Consider the following 27,941-nt stretch of genomic DNA (forward strand, 5'->3'; position numbering starts at 1 on the left):
TGGCACTGGGAGATTAACTGACTTCCCTAAGGTCACATGATGAGCTTGTGGAGTTGCTGGGAAAAGAACCCAGTGTTTCAACTCCCACTGTTCCCTGCCCTGACCTCTAGTTGGCTCTGGTTCTAAACAAGTCAGGATTTCCCATTCGCCCGTCAAGTTTTCCAGCTTGAGGTGTGATGCTCAGGGTTGGGTTCCAGGGATGGAAGGCTATAAGATATTCTTACTGTTGTGTACCAGAGATGTCATCAGCCTGATTTGAGGCTACCATAGGTCAGTTTAGACAGCAGTGTTGCATATGATCTTCCGTGTTACTGGGAGGGATCACAAGTGCATTCCCATGGGTTGCTGTGAGTTATCACTTCTGCTTGTTATTTTTCCTTGTGTAAACATGGAATTCTGACTACACAGAGCTGCTGCGATACACGTAAATTACAGCACATGACATTGGCAGCAGTTGGGATGAGGTCGGGTGGGGTGAGGTTTTCCTAGTGCTGCTTTGTTATGTTACAACTATCAAGGAATCATAGAAAGAGATCCATTTTCATTTCATGTCCTGCACTCCCCTCCTCCTGTTTCCCCTATCCATTTTAGAAATGGACATGGCAACCCAGGTGAGTCAAATTTTAATTCCGGGCAAAGTATTGCAAAATATTCCTAATACCCAATTTATTCCTGGATGAACTTCACTGACTCCAGTGGAATTCCACCAGGGATGAATGTGGCCTGTTATAATTGCAGAGAAAGGGACTTGCATTTGTGAACCACAGATCTCTGCCAAACCAACTTGACTGGCTTTTTCAGCAACAGATGGGCAGATAAGGGAAATGCAGTGGACACAGTTTATCTGGATTTTAGCAAGGCCTTTGACACAGCAACACACAGGAAGCTAATAGAGAGTTGTAGATGTTTAAGAGTATTTGTTTAACAGCTACTGACTTTGCTAGTGATAGTAATTGCAGTATGAAGTTTCCGTAATATGGAATTGTGGGGGGAGGGAGGCGGGGAAGGGGAGTGGTGCAGATTTTCAAGCTCAATTCTTATTCAGGCAGTTAACTAAAGGGCGGGGTGAAACCCAGGCCCAAGTGAGGTCAACAGCAAAACTCCTGTTGACTTAAATGGGTTAGACCACATTTTCAAAAGTGCTCAACAACTAACGGCTACCATGAAATGCTCATGGCTCGGTTTTCCAAAGATATCCGCTCCCAGTGTGAGCTAAGAGGTGTGCTGAAAACTTTTTTGAAAACCTGTTCCTTATTGCCTTGGCAACAAAGAAATACTTACATGGTTGGTGCATCCCTTGTTGAGATGCATTCCCTTGCTTTATAATAAGGAACCGCTCACTCAGCAGGCTAGGCTGCCAGCAGCAAGGCGGCGCGCGCGCGCCTGCGCCCCCGCGTCTCGCCGTCCGGTCCCGTCGTGGCGCTCCGGCGAGCTCCCCGGGCGGCATGCCCCAGCCACGGGCCGGACGGGAGCAGCGGACCTGCGCGTGCCGCTGCGGAGCCGCTCAGCCGAGCGCGGGAAACCGGGGACCCCCCCGCCCCCCGGTGTGGACCTGCCCAGGCATGGCCGGGAGAGCTCCGGGCCACCAAATGCCGCCCCCCAGGATGCGCAGCTGCGCGCGGCGCCGCTGGTGTGCCAGCCGCCCCTGTAAGGAACAATCTGCCACTGTATTCTGATTGGCTGAGAGCTTCCACATTTATAATGAATTATCAAACATAATTATAATCTGATTCTTTTCATGGTATTATAATATATGAAGATTATTATTGTTTATATGTATATATAGTGACATAATTGCCTGGAACTTTACAGACATAGTTCTGGCCCAGAGGTGATTACAATCTGGACTAGAGAAGACAGGATATCTGAGGAGTCGAGTTAAAAGTCTGTAACCTTAACCATCTGGAATAGTGTTGAAGATTTCATCTTCTTGATTTTTATCAGTTCATATTAAGCCAACTGGTTAGATAAAAAGCGGCTAATAATATGTTCTAGTAATATAACTGCTACTATACAAAAAACAAAGGAAACGAACGAAACAAACAAAACTCCCCAAACCTGCTGATGATCCTGGCATAAAAGTCACATCGTTCACAGGCTTGCTGTGTATGCAATGGATGGAAAGGAATGGCCTTATTCAATAATAAGATTGTGGGAAACTGTTCAATGACAACATTCATAATGCAGTAGCTAGGAATGAACAAACAAGTCTAGACAAGTACAAACTTCCACTGAACTCCCACAGTCCTCTCTCCCACACCATACTTGAGCAAGCCTTGTTTTCTTATTTATCAATAGATGTATATGCTGGGTCAGATCCTCAGCTGGTATCAGTTTATTTGACAAGTACCTTTTTTCTGAAACGTTTAACTGTATTTTAAAATTCGTTTTCATTGTGCTTGTTTCTTTTCTTCCCCCTTCAGCTTTTGGGTTGGGGTGAGCTGGAAGGAACAAGGATAGCACATTTGCTCAGCTATGGTGAAACAGTTTGGTTGGGGCTTCTGCACAACTGGAAGAGGGACAGCCAGGAGACTGTTTGTTTGTATTTTTAGATTATAGCTAACAAGACCTGCACATTTAACAGTCTGTTTATGGTCTGGCTATTTTTGTCTATCTTGTCTGTAAACTCTTCAAGGTAGGGACTATCTTTTGTTGTGTATGTAGCACAATGAGCCCCCAGTCCTGATTCAGACTTCTAAGCACTATTGGAATAACAACAATAATGAATAATCATCTATAGACAGACTGCAAACATTCTAAATTTGAGATCTCAAACTTAGAATATTTGAAGTCTGTTCATAGATGATTATTCATTATAATTGTTGGTGTTGATAAGTCACATGGTATTATTTTTGTTCCCTGATTGGGTAAGCATGTAAACTCTTCTAGCACAAATACTGAAATTCATTTCCCACAAAATTTGTGCCCACGAACTGAAAGCGAACGCAAAAGAAATAAACACAAAACAGGCACAAACATGTCCGGAACAGATTAATTACAATTTGAATAATAATTGAGGACTACATTTTGCTTTATTGCCCACGCTCTGTTTAAAAGCTAGTTAAATTGAGTGAAAAGATGGAGGAGGAAAAGCAGGTATGGGCAAGAAACGAAGGGAAATCAAACAAAGACTCTCCTCTGAACAGAAAGCTCCTTTCATCTAATGAATAGAAATGAAGAGTCTGATCCTCCACTATCTTGCACCCTGTGAATTCATTTACACTGGAGCAAAGTCAATGCAAAGAGAGGATAAAACCCCTCCATTTTCATCTGGTAGCATTTTACTCCCACTTTGCACTGGGGTAAGTGCAGATGCAAGGTGCAAAGCAATGGAGAATCAGTCCTGAAATGTTTTGACCACTTTCTGAAGAAGTGACACTGGGGACATTGGTATTGTGGTGTCCATGATGGGGCCCTTCTTAGTTCCCTTTAAAGCTGCATGCACACTAAAAATCAGCATCAAAGAGTATTTGACCAATGAAAATAATCAAATCAGGATAATTTAGAACAGGGGTCAGCAACCTTTCAGAAGCGATGTGCCGAGTCTTCATTTATTCACTCTAATTTAAGGTTTCGCGTGCCAGTCATACATTTTAACATTTGTAGAAGGTTTTCTTCTATAAGTTTATAATATATAACTAAATTATTGTTGTATGTAAAGTAAATAAGGTTTTAAAAATGTTTAAGAAGCTTCATTTAAAATTAAATTAAAATGCAGAGCCCCCCATTCCGGTGGCCAGGACCCCGGCAGTGTGAGTGCCACTGAAAATCAGCTCGCGTGCCGCCATAGGTTGCCTACCTCTGATTTAGAAATTACAATGCAGAAAAGCAAAAGGCTGCAAAGTATTTGGATTGGGGGCCTTTGATATCCCCTGAGAATTACTAGGTTTCTTTATTGTGTTCAATAATAATCTGGGTATTTTTAATCTATGTTTAGGGTCACCCTTCTTTCCCCCTCATCCCCCGCCCCCACCAAATGTTTCAACCCCTGGCATTATGTTGGTACATAAAATGAACATTCTGTTCATGGTACGGTTGTATTCTTGCATTAAAAAGATGTCATTGCAAATGCTTTGATACAGTTTTTTTTTTCTTCTGACAACAACCACTCCATCTGCTTAACCTTCCTAAGGCCTGTGGGCAGCTGCATTTATAGGGCTGAAAATTATAGATAGTTTGAAGTATGAGCAATCAGCAGTTTCATAGTGTATTTTTCTCATGCAGCTGAAGAGGGCCTGGGAAAGCTATCCTGGGGTGAAATTACATATGTGTCACAGAAATTACAGAGCACAGGAAATATTGCCTTGTAACTGTTTAACAGGGTCCCAGCTGACTTCAGTGACGTTCGCACCAATTGAAATGTGTACATCCAGAGGAATGTTCTCAAAGGCAGCACTGTTTTGCCCAGCAGCGTGTTTCTTTTCACCATACAGACGTTCTGTACAGAGATTAGTTACTCTGCAGAGGTGACTCAGAAACTTTTATATGCTATGGGAAAATGCAATCGTTTTTAAGTTTTACAGGGATTCCCTTACTGCTGGATTTCCATATCTTTGTACTGGGGGATTTGTCTAGACCAGTGGTCTCAACCTATTTACCATTGTGGGCCACATATGCAGCTCTCTATGTTATGTGGGCCGCATCCACACAACTTTTATATATACTAGCTTTATAGCCCTGTGGATGACACATGGACTGCAGCTATGTGCTGATTGGGCCGCAAGTGGCCTGTGGGCCGCAGGTTGAAAACTACTGGTCTATACAAGTGACTTTTTTTTTGTCTTTGTCATAGAAGAATGTTAATTAATTATACCTTCTTCCATTTAAAAGATAATTAGGTAATTTTTATTGTATTCAGGTCAAAGAGTTACAAATTACTGGCTGAAAATGGTAACCTCAATAGCAGGAAGGAACCACATTAAGGTATAAATAGTAGTACAAAACCCAAAACAACAAAAATAAATAATACATAATTATACTACCTGTGAGTTATGCTAGTAGTTATATTGCTTCTGAAGAAAACACTTAGTGGTAGGATGGGCAATACTTGATGCTTTAGGAGGCCACATTTAAAATACTACTTTTTCTTTTTGCAGCTAAAGCCATCAAAATAACTTTATCAGATCTACTAGTGGTGGCAATGATGCATAGGTCTCACTAGAACAGTGTATATTCTCTGACATCACAGATCCCAGAAGTCTCACAAGTTGAGGCAGAAATTAAATTTTAAAATAGTAAATGAAAACTGATTTCTGTGCTGAATTCTCCCATCGGCTTTGCTAGTGGGGTCATCAGCTCAGAAATCAGAGTCTTACACAGTTTCCATAATAGCTTTGCAGTTCCACTAGAAAACACAAAACACCTGAGAACATGTAGGTTACCCTAATAAAGCATGACTTTGATATTTTTATACTTGAACTAAATAAAATATAGCTCTATTTTTTTATTCTTCTTTGCACCTTAAGAGATGAAGCCAGGTTGTTATTACACGATGTTACCTGTTCATTATTAATGGTATAGTAGAATCCAATGCCCCTTTTCGTTAGCCACTGTACAAACACACAGGATGATACAGTCTCGGCCCTAGGGAGTTTACAGTCTACATAGATAATATAAGGCAAATGACATAAACAAAACTAACAGATACGTTTTACGAGTTAATATTACTTTTTTTTTGTGGGAGTCTCAGAACATATGTACTTGTGCAGCTAATAAACTGCCATATTGTCATATTAAATGGTTATATGGGATGAAGATGGTCTGCCCGGTTCTCAATTTCCTAGCTTCTGCAGAGTTTTCTGAGAATCATAACATTGCTTTGACCATTTTATGTGAGAATCTCCTCCTTATTCCAGTGTCTTTCAGCGAAGGAGGGAGAGTGAAAGAGAGCTTCCAGACCTCCATTATAGCATTAAATGTAATCTTTGATTTCAATTGCTCCTTTCTGTGCAGAATAAGGTTATAACAAAACTTCATTTAACAGCTGCGTAAGTGTTTCTGAGAGCAAACTACTCATTCTTGAGAACAGCTTCCCATTGCTCAGAACTCCATTTCACATTCACTATATCTCCAAATGCCTCATCTTACACATGGGAAAGATGACAGGAGGGCAGAATCGGCCCTTACAAGCTTCATGGCTGAAAGAATAGCAAAGTACTTAACAAGCCACTTTTTACATCCATGTGAAGCTATTTCAGAGGCGTATGTGGGTGGAAAGGAAAATGTAAGTGATATGATGGGAGACAGAGAGAATAGAGGACCCCCACTTCCTCAGATATATACACAGAAATTCTGCATTTACAAGTGCTACATAATTAGGGAGAGGTTTTCTAACACAAAAAGAAACCCTTTAATTATATGTAGTGCGGGCAGCAGATGATGATAGGGATCAAGTTGAGAATGGATTAAAGACATGTCACGTGAACATATATTTCACTCAGATACTGATGTTTTCGTTGCCAGCTCACTGGGACAACAAAGGGCAGAGAAACTGAACATTATCTCAGCATTCACCCTTGACGTTTGTGATCTCGAAGGCTGTGTCTACAGTAGCCTTGTCTTCTTAAAATTGCCCTCTGTTGCCATTGACTTCTGCACCTCTCGCCAGCTGGAACTTTTAGCTCCCCTTTACAGCTGTATTATTTAACTCTAAACATTTAATATGGCGCTTGTTTGAAAGAAGGTCTACGAAATAAAGTTTTATTGTTCTGAACTGGTTTGGCAAGGCCTATTTTGAAAAAAGTCATTGGGCAACTGATGAGCAAGACTTTGACTTATTGTGCCAAATTAATCTCTCACTGCATTTGTGCTTACACCAGAGATGTATTACGTATTTTGGCAAGGGATAAGTGAAAGATCCAGAGAAAAACCATAGCTACCTGAGAAATGACTGCAGAAGGAAGCATTCTGTTTAGACCATCTTAAATGACTTGAGACTCAAATGCTTTTATGAACATTTCTGGATACTTTATTGAAATTGGTCTCAATTTAGATATACAACCTATTCTCAGTTGATGTAATTCCATTGACCTCCATAAAGCTACCATGCTTTAAACAAGCTGAGAAGCCCAGAAAGTTGTATTGTTTTAACTATGCTGGTGCAACACTCTGAGCTCTGGTTTACACGGGGGTATGTATGTATGTGAATCGATCTAAGTTACGCAACTTCAGCTATGTGAATAACGAGCCTCTCGCAGCGCTGGAGTATAGGAGTTGACGGGGAAGGCTCGGGGTCAATTTATCGCATCTAGACTAGACACGATAAATCGATCCCTGCTGGATCGATTGCTGCCTGCTGATCCAGCAGGTAGTGTAGACATACCCTGAGTGTGAACGCAGTTATACTGGTACAAAGGTGCTTTATTACAGTACAGCTATTCCAGCATGGGAAGGGCAATAAGCTACATCAACAGAGTCTCATTTATGCTGATATAACTGCATCTACACTAGAGCTTTCACTAGTATAATTATAAAACAACAACAACAAATCCCTAAGCAAAAGCATTAGACTGGTAAAACTTTAAGTGTACACCAGGCCTTCATAGGTGTAACTGTCACTGAAGTCAGTGCTGGGGCAAAGGCAAAATAGGAAGTGTCTATGGTATTTTAAACATTACTATTAGTTACTTTTCCTGCAACACTCCAGCCCCCTGCTACTTTATCTACACTGCCTCTGCAAGTGGTAGTTAGCAGGACTATAGATTTGTTTGTTTTCACATTTTTGAACACTCCATCTGATGATCTCAAAGCACTTTACAACAATGAAGAATTAACCTTCCCAATGCCCAGGTGACGTAGGCGGTATTATTCCATGGTTACATGGCGAAATAGAAGGTACCATCGCATATATGTTACACACATTTGTCATATGTGCACTTACACCCCTTTTCTGGCCAATTTTCTTGGGATAAATAACATGTAACTTACTGCACCACCTGCATCTTTATTTTTATTATCCAGTTCTCTTGCTCTACCCTTGTGGCATTGACTCCATTCAAATTCCTGAGCAAATCCCAGGCCCTTGCCCCATGCTCTCTCAACCAATTTCCCCCACTCAGGTACTCGATCATATACCAGACCTTCCCTTTTTCTAACTGATCTTTCCTCTCCCTCTACCTTCCCAAATACCTAGTCCTCCCACTCTGCATGTTTATTTTGGTAAAAGAGTCACTACTATAGGAGAGAAACTTTTAGACTTAGTTTGTTTTCTAGACAGTTCCATTAAATGAGAGGTTTGTGAAATCTTAGATTTCTCAGCATTCAGTTGACTTTAGTGCAGACATCTTGACCTCATTAATGAGAAGTTTATTACTACTTAGATTGTAAGCCCCTTGGGGCAGGGACCATCTTTTTGTTCCCTGTGTGTACAGCATCTAGTTTAATGGCGTCCGGGTCTATGACTAAATCTCCTAGGTGCTAGGGTAATACAAATCATAAATAAGAATTTCCATCCAAGGAGCTGCAAACACACTCCAATACACGTGAAACTGAAGCACAAAGAGGTTGTGACGTTCCCAAGACTGCACAATTAGAGCCGGGCAAAAACTTTTGGATGACACTTTTTTTCACCACAAAAAAAAAAATACAAATTCACATTGACCAAAACACTTTTTGAATTTGGGTTGAATTTGCTGAATTGTTGCCAAAAAAGATTCTGAAAAAATTAAAGCATTTGAAATTTTCAATTCAAAGCAACTTTTAATTTCAAATTTTCCTTCAAAACCCATCCCAAATGAAATAAAATATTTCATCTTGGATTGAACAAAATGTTTTGTTGGACATGAAGCAAAAAATCTGTTTTCCATTTTTTGCTTTGGGCAATGAACCCAAAGGTCAGTTCTACACACAGTGAATAAGTGACAGAGTCTAAAATGTATGGCAGAGAATGGTCTTGTATTTAAGACATGGACCTAGGAAATACGTTTTCTCTTCTTGGGTCTGACGATGACTTCCTGGCTGAACTTGGACAGTACATAATTTCTCCGTTTTCCTATCTATAACAATTGTATAATAATACTTATTTACTTTTCAGGCGTGGTATGAGGTTTAATTCCTTAATCATTGTAAAATTCTTTGAAATAATTAAATGCACGCGTGCGCGCGCACACACACACACACACACTCCCAGCTACCTAAGTATGCACCAGAGTAGATACAGTACCCAATATTTACTGATACACTTGTACAACTGGTGGCACTTAATGCAGAAGGTGGAATGGTTGTTTTCAGTATGGTTATTTAAACAGGATGTTTTACGCTATAATTTTTTCTAAGGACAATGTATTCCACACAACTATACAAAGGCCAGGATTTATTCAACCTCTATGGCCAAGAATTTAAAAAAGTGGGTACCTAAAGTTAGGACCTCTAAGTCCATTTTTGGGCACCTAAATAAGTGCTCTGATTTGCACATGTGCTGAGCTCCAAGTAAGGATTGATTGTAGCCAATTTCATGAAGGTCTTTATGTGGGAAAGAAATATATGGGCTCAGTAAAAACACATCATGGCTTAGTCTGGGGTAGCTGACTAGCCTTTTCTCCCACTGACGCATATGCATAACTCGAGGGCTGACAAGAGGGGAACAAAGGGGGAGACAATTGTACTGGGGCCCTGAACTTGGGGAAGAGAGAGGTAGGAGAACATCTGTAATGTCTATGTAAATAAATGAAATGGGAGGGGTTTGGGCCCCAGCAACCATGAGGTACCAGGGACTCAGATTTCTCTCAATGCGCCTGCATAGTTCTCACTAATATTAACAGGAGTAATTTTCCTGAATCAATGGGTTAACAGCTCCCAGTGCTAAGCAGTACTTCTGACATGCCAGGGAAAGGGGAAAGCCTTTCTATTTTACTCCTTTTCTCCTTTCAAGAGGAATCTCACAGCAGTTCATTGTGGCTGAGTCAGTGGCTGAGTCCCCTGGGCTCACAGCTCATGACATCAGAGAACAAAGCGTCTTTGCTGTTCTAATGTAGGCAGCACCCACCGATGTGTCATAGGCTACCACGCACATATTACTGCACCATAAGAGTTTATTGCTGCTTGGTGACAGGGAGCAACCCAATACTTTGGTACTATTTAAACACTAATTCTATTCACAGCCTTCCCTCTTTCTCTGTGTAATGGCTCTCACATGCACAGCAGCAACATAGAAAAATAGTTCAGCTGATGAATGAGTCATTTTTTATTGTTCTGCTTCATTAGTTTTCTTTATTTTTTAAATGGTCATAAAATAAGCTTCTTTGCTCCGGAAGAGAAACACAAGTCCAGAAACAAAAGCAAGATTAGATTTTAAGTGCCACACAGGAACTCATCATGCCATGGAGTTTCTAAAAAGCAGGAGACAGGAAATAGTGTCAAAAATCTTACTTTTTGCTGTAATTAGCTTATGAGTGTTTTACAATTCTTTGTATCAGTGTCAGACTGATGGAGCAGAGGCTCTGGAGCTCTGGCTGGAAACACAGGAATTGCCATACTTGGTTAAATCAGGCCTGGCCTACACTAGGAAATTAAGTTGGTATAACTATGTCACTCGGGTGTATGAAAAATCCACACCCCTAATCTATGTAGTTACACTACCCAGCCCCCCGCTGACTTAGCTATGGCCTTCCAGGGAAGTAGAGTACCTATGCCGATGACAAAACCCCTCCTGTCAATGTAGATAGTGTCTTCACTGACGTGCTGTTGTAACATGGTTGTCGGTGCGGGGGATCAAACCTGGGACCTCTGGAGCTAAAGGTATGAACTAAAAATCACATGCCTATCAGCTAAGGCTGTGGCATAGGTCAAAGGAAGCCTCCTTAAGTCGACTTGTTAAGGTATGTGTCTATACTACCGGGTCCTTTACACTGACTTAAGTTGCATCTAATGTCGACTTCTGTAATCCACCTCTGCAAGAAGCATAGCACTTAGTTCAATTTTTATGGGCTGACTGCGAGGTAGTGCAGATGCAGCGCTGTGTAATTTGACTTAACTGGCCTCCAGGTGGTGTCCCATAATGCTCATCTGTGACCGCTCTGGAGATCATTCTCAACTCCGCTGCACTGCAGCCAGGCACACAGGAAACAGCCCCTCCCCTGCTAAAGCCCCAGGAATTTTGGATTTCCCATTTCCTGTTCGATCAGCATTGGGAGCATGCCAGCTTGAGCACAGCTGATCATGGAGACTACATGCCCCAAACGGGCTCCAGCCTGTTCTGCACAGGAGGTGGTGGATCTCATCGCTGTGTGAGGAGAAGAGTCTGTGCAGGCAGAGCTCCGGTCCAGCAGCAGAAATGCTGACATCTATGCAAAGATCACTTGTGGAATGGGGAAGAAGGGCTACACGAGGGACACACAGCAGTGCTGTGTGAAAATAAAAGAACTTCGCCAAGTGTACTGGAAGGCAAGGGAGGCGAACAATCATTATGGTGCTTAACCCCACACATGCCAGTTCTGCAATGAGCTGCATGCGATTCTCGGGGGTGACTCTACCAGCACCCCCACAAGCAATGTGTGAGTCTAGGGACCACAAGGAGGATGATATGGTGGATGAAGAAGAGGAGGAGGAGAATGGGAGATAGGCGAGCGGTGGATCCATTCTCCCCAAGAACCAGGAAATATTTTTAACCCTGGAGCCCTGTGGGTCGCTGTCATAAACAGTTAGTTAAGGGTTAAGGTTTTTTTTCTACCTGTAAAGGGTTAACAAGCAGTACCTGCGGACACCTGACCAGAGGACCAATGAGGGACAAGATATTTTCAAATCCCGGTGGAGGGAAGTTTTTTTCCTGTTCTTTGGTTTTTTTAGAGAGTCTCTCTTGGGAGTTGAGGGAGTCCAGACATCTTAATCAAGTCCTCCCAGGTTTCTGCAATAAATTCTTCTATTCAAGCTAGTGAGTATTAGCAAGGAACTAGTATTCTTATACTTTTATTTCTGTATTTGCAATTCTGTGTTTTGCTATAGAATTTCTTTAATTCTGTACTGTTATTGCTTTTACTGAGAAAGAAAGGAGGGGGAATTCTCTCCAGAGATTGATAAGTTTAGACCCTGTGTATTGTTCCATCTTGGTTACAGAGACAGTTACTTTCTTTTTATTCTTTAATAAATCTTTTCTGTAAAGGACTTGGTTGATCTTTCCTTGGGTGGATTCTCAGGGAAAGGGGAGGAGGGAGGCATCCCTCTGTAGTTGAATTCCGGTATCTCTCCTAGGAAAAGGGAGGCGGGAGGAAGCAGGGGGGAATGGTTTATTTCTCCTGGGTGTAAGAACTCCATGGATTTGGGGCTCTTGGGATCCCCAAGGATTTTGGGGAAGGACTGTGTCCCAATACACGTACATTATTGGGTGGTGGCAGCTTTTACCAGATCTAATCTAGGATTTTAGTTTAGGGGAACCAATGCAGGTCCCCATTTTGGAACCCAACAGCTCTAAGTGGGTGTGAGACCTATGACAGTCAAGACATCACAGTAGCCGACAGTGATGCTGGAGAAGGCACCTCTGGTGTGGATACAGTTACAATCAAAGTCCAGTTAAACTCTAGCGGGCACACACATTCAGTGGTATTGCATGTTTACTCTGAAGAAAAAGCAAGGTGATGTGGTTCTTTGCTTACAAGAGGCCCCTCCAGCTACGCAGAGGGTGGCCCCCGGAAAAGACTGTTTATTTGGACTGGGATAGCCCAGGGATCCTCCATGGATATCTCTAGGAAACTTTCTTGGAGGTATGCTCTGAAATCCTTTGCACAAGATTTCTGGGCAGGGCAGTCTTATTTCTTCCACCATGATAGGACACTTTCCCACACAACTCCTGAATTAATTCTGCTGGCATCATTGCAGTACACAGCATTGCAGCATAAGGATCAGGTCTATATCCAGCCGCTTGCAGCATCTCCTTCCTTTCCACCTCTGTTATCCTCACCAGACTGATATCACATAGGGTTGCCTAGAGGAAATGGGGTAAGTTCTCATTAAAAGTGCTCTTACAAGAAAAAAAAGGGCATGTAGTTTAAAGTGGCTGATAGTGGACTGGGGCCCCACATGAGAGATTCTTCAATTTGGGAATGAAAAGATTCCCCCCACCCTGTTCGTAAACAGCTTCCCATGGTGCTATGGGGAAGGGCTATTGTTCAACTAGCTACCTCTGCTCCCGACATGAGCCTGCCATAAACTTCATTAAAAATGTGGTCACCCATGACCCAGGGGGGCGTACTCACCATGGCTGGAGCAGCAAAACTGTACAGTGAACAGTTACGGATTCTGATTATGTTATGGTTTGCACCTAATGTAATAAGTTTTTTTTTTTAATGAAAACGCCTTGCTATGGAAACCTTTTATTCATGTACAATGGCTCCTTTATTTTTCCCATGACTGACCGCCGGAAATGTGTCCTTCATCAACACCTGAAAACAGACTTTCGCTGATTAGAAGGAGAAGAAAGAGAACGTAGGAGGATATGTTCACCGAGATAATGAATGCCTCTGGGACAGCTGACACAGAGCTGAGAGTGTGGAAGATTTCACTGTCCAAGAAATTAGACATGGACATGGAGAGCAGGAAAGCTTCCAATGAGCGAGAGTGTGTCATGCAGGATGAGATGCTTTGGATTATGAGGGACCAAGTAGACATGTTGAGGCATCTGGTTCAACTGCAGGAACAGAATCAGAAGGGTAGATTCTCTTTGCAGACGCTGGTGGACAGTCAGACAGCATCACCTGGCGCAGAATCACCCTCCCCAAAGCATTCCATGAGGCGTGGGAGAAAAGTCCATTATACCTTTCACTTAACTCAGGGGGAGGGTACAAGGAACAGAAGTTGCCCATTCACAGACCTTTGATGGTCTGGAATGCGGTGTTATGTTATACAGCTGAAAATGTTTCTCCCGTTCCAACTTTACAACCCCTTTTCCCCAAGGTTCCCCTTTTTTTCTGTTCTCCCTCTTTATTTATGTTTATTAAATAAAGTAAATGGATTCTAGAATTAAATGTTCTTTATTGAATAGAAGCAATGGGCTTGGGCAGAGGGTTGGCTTCACAGGGACAGTGATACAAGCCAGGTGAAGGTTTGGGAAACCACAATGCACATAAGCATCTCACATTACTGTGACTCATTATTGAAACAGCTTTTCAAACCTCACGGATACGCAACGCCTCTTGCTGTGCTTTTATTATTGCCCTGGTGACTGGCTGCTCAAAAATGGCTGCCATGTGATCTGTCTCAACTGCCCACCCCTGTGGAAAATTTCCCCCCTTTTTTTCTCAGATATTATGGAGCACACAGCAGGCAGCTATAACCATGGGGATGTTCTCCTCACTAAGGTCCAACCTTGTTAGTAAACTTCTCCAGCGCCATTTCAAATGACCAAAGGCACATTCAACCACCATTCTGCATTTGCTGAGCCTATAGTTGAACCATTCCTTACTGCTGTCCAGAAGGCCGGTGTATGGCTTCATGAGCCATAGGAGCAAGGGGTAGGCTGGGTCCCCCAGGGTAACTATAGGCATCTCAACATAGTCAATATTCATTTTGTGGTCTGGAAAGAAAGTCCCGGATTGCAGCTTTTTGAACAGACACAAGTTCCTAAAGATGTGCGTGTCAGGAATCTTTCCCAACCATCCTACGTTGATGTTGGTGAAACACCCCCTGTGATCCACTGGTGCTCGCAACACCATTGAAAAGTATCCCTTTCAGTTTATGTTCTCTTTGTCAAGGTGGTCTTGTGCCAAGATGGGGATATGCGTGCCATCTATCGCCCCACCCCTTCATGGCAAAATCATCCACTATGTCCTACACATTTCCCAGACTCACTATCCTTCATAGAAGAAGTTGATTAATGGCCCTGCACACTTGCAGCACAGCAGCTCCCACGGTTGATTTACCTGCTCCAAATTGATTCCCCGCTGACCGGTGACTGTCTGGCGTTGCAAGCTTCCAAATAGTGATCACCACTCGCTTCTCCACTGTCAGAGAAGCTCTCATTTTTGTGTTCCTGAACTGCAGGGCAGGGGAAAGCTCTGCAGAAAGTTCCTCGAAGGTGGCCTTCTGCATTTGAAAGTTCTGCAGTCACTGCTCGTCATCCCATACCTGCAAAACGATGCAGTCCCACCAATCAGTGCTTGTTTCACAGGACCAGAAACAGCACTCAACAGAGTGCAGCTACAGACGCCCCCCGACTTACACAATCGTTTCATTCCAGAAAGCCTTGCATAACTCAAATTTTGCGTAAGTCGGAAACATATACCCATACGTTACGCAAAAATTTCCACAACTCGAAAATACTATTTCTGGCTTATGGAACTTTTTCCGTAAGTGCGAATTTGCGTAAGTTTGGTCTTGCATAACCTGGGGAGCGTCTGTACTCTGTGACTGCCAGCAGCAAATGTGAATTGTTTTTTTTTTTAATGGGTTGCAGCAGGGCTGCTTGCAGGACATCGCTATGTTCCGTGCAGCGGACCCTACTTCAGCTCTGGAAATACTGCAGGCGAAGGCACGAGATGCTCATAGCAAGAGTGCACAACTGAGCAGGCTCCATGTTTCTGGGGTTATGGCGTATACACGGCAGTTTTAAGGCACAAAAACCACTGGGTTGTTTGCCATTGATATGAGGGATGGAGCATAGTGCATCATGGGATGCCGACACAATGTTCCCATTCTCCCCTGCGGCAATCTTTTGGTCCCATGAGGCTGTGAACAAACTTTCCAAAACACACTGCACAAGTTACACTTTGGAATAGCTACCCATGATGCACTGCTTTGTGCATTGATGCAGGCGCTGCTAGTGAGGACGCACTCCATCGAGACAATGAGCATGGTGTGGCCACGCACAATCGACTTAATTAATTCGGAAGCTCAAGGTCAAATTAGATAAAGTCAACTTAATTTTGTAGTATAGACAACCCCTAACTGGTCTCAGTGCCACTAGAGGGGACAGAACACCACCCCCAGGAGGTGTGTGGGTTACATACTTCCCCTAGCTGAGGAAGTGTGTCCCGAGTTTCAGAGACTTCCCAGTTGAAATCCCAGATGATCCCTCACTTGTAACACTGACAGACCCCAGTCAGCGGTGGGCATGATTGAACCTGGGACCTCTGGAGTTAAATGCATGAGCCTCTACTGCATGAGTTAAAAGCCACATGGCCTTTAGCTAAGCCTGTAGCAGACTCATTAATCTCTAAGTGGTCTCAGTGCCAATAGAGGGGACAGAAAACCACACCCAGAAGTTGTGTGGATTACACTATAGTGGTGCAGCTGCAGTGTTTTAAGCATAGAGAAGCCCTTATTGTTGCATGTAGTCCGGTATCCTGCTTCCAACAGAGGTCAGTAACAGCTGCCAAAAGAAAGGTTCAAGAAACTGTGCAATAATTCTTATTAACATGACAGCACCAAAGACCTCCAGTCATGGATCAGGACCCTGTTGTGCTAGGTGCGGTACAAAATCACAGAACTAAAAGACATTCTCTTCTCCAAAGAGTTTACAATCAGCATGGGATAATCTGCTCCAGAAAGAAGTTTCCTCCCAAGCAACCCTCAATAGTTAAAGTTTGGCTTCTTCTCTTCCAGAACTCTTATTACCTTAATATTGACTATTAGAACTCAGGCTAAGATTATTAACACCATAAATCACCAATGTTATTTTGAGGATTCTAAATGTTATGAAGTCATGGTCATTGTTTCGTGAGACATTACTCCCATAGCAGCTTTTGGGGTAAAAGTAATCAAGGTAATGGGGAAGATTATTAGTAAACTAGTTATTAAATTTTATCTTGAAGAAGAAATAACCTTTGTGATAAATAACACTGAGATACAGGAAGAGAAGACAAAGAAACAAAAAACTGCTTAGGATGTTATTTCTAGCTGAGAAATACCTCAGAATAAGTGTATGGAAATCAGCGTGACTGACTGCTTTCTCACAAAACTTGGCTACAACGTGTAATAAAAATGTGTGTTGCAGGTGGGTAAAGGGGAACTCACCTATCTTTAAAAACACACAAAATAAAACAACCTCCCCGCCCCAAGTTCTTGCCATTTTGGTCCCCCTCCCTTGATCACTTTATTTGTCCTAATGAACACCACCAAACCAATGAATAATTGAAAATTGTAGGGCTTCTTAGCCTTAAGTAGTGTGGTATCCTGAAGCAAAAGAAGGAGCAATAGGAAAAGGAAACCATACATAACCCATTTGGGGAAAAAATATGCCAGTGATATTGACTCTATCACTTGGGAAATTAACTAGAAGGTGCTGTTAGAACTGGATATTGTTTTGGTCAAATCTTTTTTTTTTTGGTAATGCTTATGCAGTTTTCTCCCAGGGAGAGGACGGGAGAAAGAAGGAAAGAACCACATATGACAGATGCTAATCAAATTGCCTTTCACGCCACAAGAAGGTACCCAAATACCATGGAACTGTGTGGAGTGCACAAACCTGATTAGAATAAGATGCGATGGAACAGAAATAATATCTTACTTTATTTTATTTAAAAGAAAAGAGAAATGTGGACACCAGCAGTATTTATTATTCTTATTATATTTATATTATTATTTAATGCCTTTTACTATTGCAAAAGATTATTCTATTGTTCTTTTTTGCTGGTGTGTTTGTACATGCACTTGAAGGTTCTTCATTACAAATCAAATCAAAACACATGATGTTGCAGTACTCTGATCCAAAACACTGTGGCTGCATTATCGTAAACTATATAGTGTTCTGGGCCATTACTGTAGAAATTTATCGTATGCTTTTTAAGTGTACTATATTAAATCTTCTTATGGACAGCCAGGTCCCCTATGAGTTGTGGGAAGTCACAACATGTTCCCTGTAGTGATGTAAATGCTTAAGAATAGAAATCAACTAGACACCATAGTTTGCAATGGGAAATGAAAAATAACATTTTATCCACCAGAAAATGCGTGTGCCTTCTTCTGGGGGAACACCCTTCAGCAAGGGCAGCAGGAACTACCCTCACATCAGCACTGAAAAGGGAGTCTATATAGTGGGAAATAATCTCCAGAGTTAATGTCCCGGTCCAGTCAGAGGAAAGGGGATCTTTAATTTAAAGTCCTGTGTATGAGAACAAAGTGACAATATTTCAATATAACGATAGTACTGTTGGCACTTACAAGAATATTGCAGTGACTGTCATCTGTGAAAGGGTAGTATATATATTTCTATGAATACCTTACATTAAAATGTAAGGTTCCTGCCTCAATTAGTATTTGTTGCTTTAAAACAGAGCTTACATGACAGAGAGCTGGCTTACAGTCAAAAGAACATTTTATTTTTTGTCAAGAAAAAATCCCAAAGTCATAAAAATGAAATATATCCATAGAGGCTAGTGGAACATATAATTTACCTTCTGAGCCCATACACAGTATTTTGTCTTCACTCCATACGCTAACTCACTCAGGAGTTTATGAGTGACACAGTGCTCCAGAGAGATGGTGGTTATCTCTTCTTTCAAGGCTACAGTGTTAGCCGCTGTGGTAACTTGAAATCACCTCAAAGAAACTTCCACAATGCAATAATGGGCGGGAAGGGAAAGAACTGGAAAGCCTATAGGTCATGGGCGGAAAAGCTCTAAACAAAGTATTTTATTGCAAAATATTCCTGGCAGAGTTGGGGAAGTCTGTTTAGCCGTTTCTTTATGAAAAGAATCTGAGAAGCATGGATGTTTATGTACTCCCCTGGCAGCTACACTGTAGATTTCTGTACTTGTAGGAGAACTTGAAACGCATCAAACAAAACAGTCACCCAGAGAAAAATTAAATGGTAAACTATTTTAGATGCTATCCACGGTTATGTGAATGTGTATACACAGTAAGTTTGTATACCCAATACATAACATTCAGTAAAGCTTTCTTATATATCAGTGGTGTCCAGCCTTTTCAGATTAATGGCTGAATGGATTCTTTCAAAAAGGCCAGAGAGCCACAATCAATACTAGGAAGCAGAATCTCTGCCCTTTCCATTCCATTTGCATCAGTTAGGCACCTCAAAAGGAAAGGAATCTATCCACAAGTCTCCTATTTGGGATTGCCCTGGCATGAGGGATCCCAACAGGGGACTAGCCAGCACAGCTAGTTCCTAGGTCTCTCTGCTCCATCCCCTGATTCATCTCCTGTGCCAGGGGCTGCTGGTAAAGTGTGCTGCATGCTGGCTGTCCTCAGCTGGTGAATACTCCCTTGGAAAATCATCACTAACTGGTGCAAGTAACCTACACTGGGGCCAAGACAAGACTGTAACTGTTTATTGGCTTCTTTTTCTCCTTTCCCTTGAGTGAGATCTCCAGCCCAGTTTTACAAACTTGGGAGGTTCAAAAAATCTGGACGAGCGTCACACAAGCAAGGGAACTGCTGGATGCTTTTCAAAAAGAAACCTGATGAACTGCTGGATGCTTTTCAAAAAGAAACCTGATCTCTGGTGCTTTCAAGATTTTCCCATCAGTTCTCTCTCCACAAGACATTATAATTTGGGAGGGTTTATATATATAATAAGCAGTGATTTTTTTTGTAACTGATAAATATTTTATGAGGAAAAAAACATTTAGGAACTGACATGGTATCATTTCTTACTCTCTGAGTGGGAGCTGTTATGATAATTCCTAGAAAAGCAAGTAGAGGGGGAAAATATCAGTTTTGAATTTGATTTACATTCTACTCATAACACAGTACAGATTCATATTTGTAAAGCCAAATACTTATGAGTTGTTGAGATAGAGTACACGTCAGGAACTGATGTTCTCCAAAGAAAGGCAAGCCTTAAATAACCAAATTCAGACCTGGACCAATTGCTGAACTCCTTGGCAACCGCAAGAGGCAGTCAAGCAAAGGGATTTTTCAGTGAGAAAACTCAGTATATAGATAAAAATGCCCAGGAATTTTCCATGCGGTGGAAACAACAATAGAAAAGCCATGACCTTGGGATGGCGCCAGGCAGCTGAACAGCTTGTCTATTGTGTGGGAACAGCTGACTTTTGCACAGGAAGCAATCCCGGTTGATTAGAGATTGCAAAACCCCTGCCTCGAATTTCATCCTTATCTGCTACATTAATGTTTGCACCAACAGTCCTTTTATAAATCAATAGGCACCTTCATGGGTACCTCTGCTCATCTACAGCATCTGTAGCTATGGCAGTATATCCAAAGAATGTAATTTTAGGAGAATGTTCTCATTCTGCCCTTTTTTAGTCCAGTACTCTTTCGCCTGGCACTGCCATCTGATATGCTTTATATTTCCTCCCTTGTGCCCTGTCCCCATGCCACTCTCTCCCCACTGATGCATGCTTAAAGCATTGCCACATACCTACACTTGGTCAGAAACTTTGTGGGATGGATCCTCTGCTGTAATACTAGATACAGCTACACCAATTTACACCAGTTGAAGATCTGGCTTTCTGTTTTTACTAACTTGAGTTAATCCCAGGATGTCACAGACAAAGGAGGAATTTGTTTTTAACATTTACTTTCCCTCCTACCAGACTTCCCAATCTTTTATGTTACTAGCAGGACTGTCATGGTGTATTGATTAGTTAGAAGTTAAATTAATGCTAGGTAGGCCCTTGTGTCAGCTTCAGGTTTAGCTCCTCAGTAATAACTCACAATGGTGAAAAGCTTTTGCCTCTGCTGACTTTGACATGCAGGGAAAATAGCAAGTCACAGAACCAAATGTAACTGCTTTCATGTCGAATATATAAACAATCATAGGCTTACTCACAGGCCATTAGTTTTGTTCAATCAATAGCTCCAAACCAAATGTTGATAATAGACAAGATAGAGGACAGAAGCAGGAAAAGGAAAGGAAAGTGTGCATGCTCCTTTTACACTTAGGCCGTGTCTACACTTACAAGCTTAGAGTGACACAGCTGTACCAATATAGCTGTGCTGCTGTAATAGCACTTGTGTAGCCACGTTATGCCAACAAAAGAGAACTCTCCCATTGACATAATAAAACCAGCTCAATGAGAGGTGACATAGCACTGTGCACACGAGTGCTTAGGCCGGCAAATCATATGTCGCTCAGGGGGGTGGGTTTTTTCACACCCCTGAATGACAAAAGTTGTGCTGACATAAGTGCTAGTGTAGATATGGCCTTATGATTAGATTCATAAGGGGTACTTAGGTGCCCAAATGTCCTGTTAGGTGCCTGAGGGCTGGTCTACACTGAAAAGTTACATCAGCATAGCTACATCTCTCGGGGTGTGGCTTTTTCACAATCCTGAGACGTAGTTAAGCCAACTTACCTGCCAGTGTAGACAGGGTTAGGTCAACTGAAGAATTCTTCTATTGACCTAGCTACCACCTCTCAGGGAGGTGGATCAACTACATTGATGGGAGTGCCCCTACCGTTGTTGTAGCAAGTGTCTACACTGAAGCCCTACAGTGCTTTTAAGTGTCGGCCTTGCCTAAATCCAACATTTATGCACACTGGCATTCACAAAACCACCACTCAGCTGCCACCTAACTCTGTAGGTGCGTGCATTCCCTAGGCAGCCAGGTTTTTCACCAGTAAAGTCCCCTAGGTGCTTAAGTTTCCACCAGTGAGCATGCACACACAGCCACCTAAGTGATGAACAGTGCCAAGCAGCTCAGCACCTAACTCACACCTAAGCGTCAGTGGGATTCACAAGCTAGGCATTCCCTCACCTATCTCACCTGCAGAGCTTGATTCTGTAGATGTGCTTTGAGCACACATAACCCACACAAAAGGCAACTGACGAGGTGGTTGTACCCCCTTATAGCCAATAGCCCTGTGGTTAGAGCACTCAGGGATGTTGGATACCTGAGTTCAAAGATGCATTCTGTCTGATTTGGTGCTGCTTTGAGTTGGTGTGTCCTGGTCTGTGAGGAGCTTGATTCTGATGATGAGCTTGGGGACGTTTTGGGTAGGGGGTTGTTTGAAAGCCAGAAGAGGGGGTTCAGGAAAGATCTATTTCGGGATGTTGTCTCCATCAAGTATGAGTTGTAATTGTTTAACGAGGCCCTCTATGGGTTCCAGTATGGGGTGGTAGGTGACAACTAGGGGAATGTGGTCAAAGCGAGGGATTTTCTGTATTGAAGAAGGTTCTGTCAGGGGTATTTGGGTGGCCCATTCAATGGTTCCATCCTTCTCTGGTGGATTTTCCAAATATGTTAAGGTGTATATCTGGAGGTGTTTTAGTGCAGTGTTGTCATACCTATAAAGTACCTTTCCCAGACCTGAGGAAGAGCTCTGTGTCACTCAAAAGCTTGTCTCTCTCACCAACAGAAATTGCTCCAATAATTACCTCACCCACCTCACCTTGCTTCTCTCTAATGTCCTGGGACCAGCATGGCTACAGCAACATTGCACATTGCCTATTCTAAGTTCATTATGGTTCTAATTGCTACTTTCAGTTTGATTTGGTTTTATTTCTTGTAGTTCTGATGAAAGAAACTGACTGACAGCTCTCGAGAATAATGCTCCTTAATTATTGGTAAGGCACCAATAGCCTGGGCAACAGCAGCAATACAAACGTCTTCACACCAGTGTGCTACAACCCTGGGCTGGGTGTAACAAATCTAGAAGTCAAAGGGCAGGTCAGCTTTCACTCATTCTTTGGCTTCTCTGCAGAAAATGCTAATCTGCATATGATGGTTGGTTCATGATGTGGAGCTAGAAAGAGATCCCCAACTCATGCAGACAATCAAATAACTATCGGATGCTAATGACTTATGGTCACAGCCTATCTGGAACGGAGTCTACCCTGTGACTGAGCAGCCAAAGGCTGAATAACCCCTTTACCACTCTGAATTTAAAAGAAAACAAAAACAATTGTAACAATTCTACCTTAAACCATGATAATGTAGGGCAGAATTGGCTGACTTTCAAACAAACTATACATTTTATAAATTGTCATGTGTAAATGCAAGATTTCTTGCCACTCGGATGTATCAAGATATCATTGATCTGGCAGCTAAATGTGTTGATTTAATACTTGCATATCCATTAGGTTAAGTTGTCCATCTTGTGTGGTGAAGGATTGTCCCGTACAATGTGGTCCCATACAGTGTGGGTTTGGGTAGCCTATTTTAAATGACCGTGTTGAAGCTTCAAAAGTTCCCTAGGGATAGATTATTCCACAGTGTAAAAGATCTTTGGGCAGGGACTATGCGGTTGTAGATCACACAGCATGAGGCACCAATATAATATTAATAATAATTATTATTATTATTATAGTTCAACATCAGAGAATTTTTCCTAATATTCAACCTAAAATTTCGTTTGGTCATAAGAACATAAGAATGGCCATACTAGGTCAGACCAAAGGTCCATCCAGCCCAGTATCCTGTCTACCCACAGTGGCCAATGCCAGGTGCCCCAGAGGGAGTGAACCTAACAGGTAATGATCAAGTGATCTCTCTCCTGCCATTCATCTCCACCCTCTGACAAACAGAGGCTAGGAACACCATTCCTTACCCATCCTGACTAATAGTCATTAATGGACTTAACCTCCATAAATTTATCTAGTTCTCTTTTAAACCCTGCTATAGTCTTAGCCTTCACAACCTCCTCAGGCAAGGAGTTCCACAGGTTGACTGTGCACTGTGTGAAGATCTTCCTTTCATTTGTTTTAAACCTGCTGCACATTAATTTCATTTGGTGGCCCCTAGTTCTTATATTATGGGAACAAGTAAATAACTTTTTCTTATTCACTTTCTCCACACGACTCATGATTTTATATACCTCTATCATATCCCACCTTAGTCTCCTCTTTTCCAAGCTGAAAAGTCCTAGCCTCTTTAATCTCTCCTCATATGGGACCCATTCCAAACCCCTAATAATTTTAGTTGCCCTTCTCTGAACCTTTTCTAATGTCAGTATATCTTTTTTGAGATGAGGAGACCACATCTGTATGCAGTATTCAAGATGTGAGCATACCATGGATTTATATAAGGGCAATAAAATATTCTCCATCTTATTCTCTATACCTTTTTTAATGATTCCTAACATCCTGTTTGCTTTTTTGACCGCCGCCGCACACTGCGTGGACGTCTTCAGAGAACTAGCCATGATGACTCCAAGATCTCTTTCCTGATTTGTTGTAGCTAAATTAGCCCCCATCATATTGTATGTATAGTTGGGATTATTTTTTCCAATGTGCATTACTTTACATTTATCCACTTTAAATTTCATTTGTCATTTTGTTGCCCAATCACTTAGTTTTGTGAGATCTTTTTGAAGTTCTTCACAGTCTGCTTTGGTCTTAACTATCTTGAGCAGTTTAGTATCATCTGCAAACTTTGCCACCTCATTGTTTACCCCTTTCTCCAGATCATTTATGAATAAGTTGAATAGGATTGGTCCTAGGACTGACCTTTGGGGAATACCACTAATTACCCCTCTGAAAATTTACCATTTATTCCTACCCTTTGTTCCCTGTCTTTTAACCAGTTCTCAGTCCATGAAAGGATTTTCCCTCTTATCCCATGACAACTTAATTTATGTAAGAGCCTTTGGTGAGGGACCTTGTCAAAGGCTTTCTGGAAATCTAAGTACACTATATCCACCGGATTCCCCTTGTCCACATGTTTGTTGTCTCCTTCAAAGAACTCTAATAGATTAGTAAGACATGATTTCCCTTTACAAAAACCATGTTGACTTTTGCCCAACAATTTATGTTCTTTTATGTGTCTGATAATTTTATTATTTACTATTGTTTCAACTAATTTGCCTGGTACTGACATTAGACTTACTGGTCTGTAACTGCTGGGATCACCTCTAGAGCCCTTTTTAAATATTGGCGTTACATTAGCTATCTTCCAGTCATTGGGTACAGAAGCTGATTTAAAGGACAGGTTACAAACCATAGTTAATAGTTCCGCAACTTCACATTTGAGTTCTTTCAGAACTCTTGAGTGAATGCCATCTGGTCCCGGTGACTTGTTACTGTTAAGTTTATCAGTTAATTCCAAAACCTCCTCTAGTGGCACTTCAATCAGTGATAGTTCCTCAGATTTTTCACTTACAAAGGACGGCTTAGGTTTGGGAATCTCCCTAACATCCTCAGCCATGAAGACTGAAGCAAATAATTCATTTAGTTTCTCCGCAATGACTTTGTCGTCTTTAAGTGCTCCTTTTGTATCTCAATAGTCCAGGGTCCCCAGTGGTTGTTTAGCAGGCTTCCTGCTTCTGATGTACTTAAAAAAACTTTTGCTATTACCTTTTGAGTTTTTGGCTAGCTGTTCTTCAAACTCCTTTTTGGCTTTTCTTATTACATTTTTACACTTAATTTGGCAGTGTTTATGCTCCTTTCTATTTACCTCACTAGGATATGACTTCCACTTTTTAAAATATGCCCTTTTATCTCTTACTGCTTCTTTTACATGATTGTTAAGCCATGGTGGCTCTTTTTTAGTTCTTTTACTGTCTTTTTAAATTGGGGTTATACATTTAAGTTGGACCTCTATTATGGTGTCTTTGAAAAGTGTCTATGCATCTTTCAGGGATTTCACTCTAGTCACTGTACCTTTTAATTTCTGTTGAACTAACCTCATTTTTGCATAGTTCCCTTCCTGAAGTTAAATGCCACAGTGCTGAGCTGTTGAGGTGTTCTTCTCATCACAGGAATGTTAAATGTTGTTATATTATGATCACTATTTCCAAGCAGTTCTGTTATAGTTACCTCTTGGACCAGAACCTGCGCTCCACTCAGGACTAAATTGTGAATTGCCGCTCATCTTGTGGGTTCCTGTGCAGCTGCTCCAAGAAGCGGTCATTTAAAGTATCAAGAAATTTTGTCTCTGCATTTCGTCCTGAGGTGACATGTATACAGTCAATATAGGGATAATTGAAATCCCCCATTATTATTGAGTTCTTTATTTTGATAGCCTCTCTAATCTCCCTTAGCATTTCATCGTCACTATCACTGTCCTGGTGAGATGGTCTTTAGTAGATCCCTACTGTTATATTCTTATTAGAGCATGGAATTACTATCCATAGAGATTCTATGGAACATGTGGATTCATTTAAGATTTTTACTTCATTTGATTCTACATTTTCTTTCACATATAGTGCCACTCCCCCCGCACGACCTGTTCTGTCCTTCCAATATATTTTGTAGTTGGAATGATTGTGTCCCATTGATTGTCCTCACTCCACCAGGTTTCTGTGATGCCTATTATATCAACATCCTCCTTTAACACGAGGCACTCGAGTTCACCCAACTTATTATTTAGACTTCTAGCATTTGTGTACAAGCATTTTAAAAACTTGTCCCTGTTTATTTGTCTGCCCTTTTCTGATGTCTCAGATTCTTTTTTATGTGAATGTTTCTCATCTGATCTGGCCCATACTTTATCGTCTTCCATCTTCTCCACCAGACTAAAACCTAGAGAATCTCTATCAATAGACTATCCTCTAAGAAAAGTCTCTGTCAGATCTACGTGCTTCTCTCTTTCCCCCATCTCTTAGCAGCAGTCAGCTTTCCCCCATCTCTTAGTTTAAAAACTGCTCTGCAACCTTTTTAATGTTAAGTGCCAGCAGTCTGGATCCACTTTGGTTTAGGTGGAGCCCATCTCTCCTGTATAGGCTCCCCGCATCTCCAAAGTTTCCCCAGTTCCTAATAAATCTAAACCTCTCCTCTCTACACCATCATTTCATCCACACATTGAGACTCTGAAGCTCTGCCTGCCTACCTGGTGCTGTGCATGGAACTGAAGCATTTCTGAGAATGCCACCATAGCGATCCTGGATTTCAGTCCCTTTCCTAGCAGCCTAAATTTGGCCTCCAGGACTTCTCTCCTATCCTTCTCTATGTCATTGGTACCTACATGTACCATGACCACCGGCTCCTCCCCAGCTCTACACATAAGTCTATCTAGGTGCCTCGCGAGAGCCGCAACTTTCGTACCAGGCAGGCAAGTCACCATACGGTTCTCCCGGTCACCACAAACCCAGCTATCTATGTTTCTAATGATCAAATCTCCCATTACTAACTCCTGACTTTTCCTCATGACTGGAGTTCCCTCCTCCAGAGAGAGAACCTCAGTGCGAGAAGATACCTCAACATCATCTGGAAGGAGGGTCCCGACTATGGGAAGGTTTCGCTCTGCTCCCGTTGACTGCTCTCCTTCCCTGAGCCTTTCATCCTCCTTTAGAGTGTAGGGGCTGGCTAACCAGAGGTGGAACAAATCTATGGTGTCCTGGAAAGCCTCATCAACATACCTATCTGCCTCCCTTAGCTCCTCCAATTCTACCACCCTGGCCTCCAAAGCTCATACACAGTCTCTGAGGGCCAGGAGCAATTTGCACCGAATGCACACATACACCACCTGCCCACAATGAGGTAATCATACATACAACACTGAGCGCAATAAACAGGATAGCCCCCACTCTGTTACTGGGCTTCTTGCCTGCATTCTCTCCTACAGTTCCCTAGGTTAGTGATAGAGTTTTTGTTTAAATCAAAAAGTTTTGATTATAGTTTAGTTTAAAGATTTTAAAGAATGACAAGTGTACCTTGCCCCCTTCCCACTCAACTTCCTCTCGAAACTCCCTGTTAGCAGCCCCTGTTCGCAAAGCTCCCTGGAGGCTTGCTCACTGCTTCATAAAGCCCTGGCCTTCCTGATAGCCCCGCCCCTGACTAAGGCTTAGCCAATGAACAGAGGCTTCTAGATTTCAAACCTTGTTTAGAAGCTCACAGCTTCCAACTGCCAGCCACAGCACATGGTCCTTCAAACAAAAACACACACACATACAAACACAAGCTCAGCACACAGCAAGTAACCTCCAAACTGGACTGAACTGTGTCACATTCTATAGTAAATGACTGTTGATAACTTAACAGGCCAGTTCTATATCTGTGCCTTCTGATCTATCTGGCTCATTTGGTATTGTCCTTTGTTTCACACAATCATAGCTATCGAAGTGAAGAAAGCAACATTTAAAGTTATAAATCTTTTAAAAAATATTTAATTTCTCCCTTTTCCCATCAATTCTGTCATGTTTTCATCTGATCTCT

The 27,941-nt window shown here is 41.9% G+C and overlaps 2 long non-coding RNA genes across 3 annotated transcripts in view; one reads left to right on the top strand and one right to left on the bottom strand.

Moving 5' to 3' along the window:
- LOC120402377 overlaps positions 1-13,447 on the top strand; it is an 81,965-nt gene extending 68,518 nt beyond the window's left edge. The window contains exon 3 of the long non-coding RNA XR_005597197.1: positions 13,381-13,447. This is a non-coding gene — a long non-coding RNA (uncharacterized LOC120402377). The remainder of the gene's footprint in view (positions 1-13,380) is intronic.
- On the bottom strand, positions 12,479-27,497 carry LOC120402376. Of its 2 annotated transcripts, none has more exons than XR_005597195.1 (3): positions 27,440-27,497; positions 25,605-25,734; positions 12,479-12,913 (listed from the first exon to the last, which is right to left on the bottom strand). It is a non-coding gene; the product is annotated as an uncharacterized LOC120402376 (long non-coding RNA). The 2 variants fall into 2 exon arrangements; XR_005597196.1 differs by lacking the exon at positions 12,479-12,913 and adding an exon at positions 14,889-15,051.
- Positions 27,498-27,941: the final 444 nt, after the last annotated feature.

This window comes from Mauremys reevesii, linkage group 3 (assembly GCF_016161935.1).
Source record: "Mauremys reevesii isolate NIE-2019 linkage group 3, ASM1616193v1, whole genome shotgun sequence".
NCBI lineage: Eukaryota > Metazoa > Chordata > Testudines > Geoemydidae > Mauremys > Mauremys reevesii.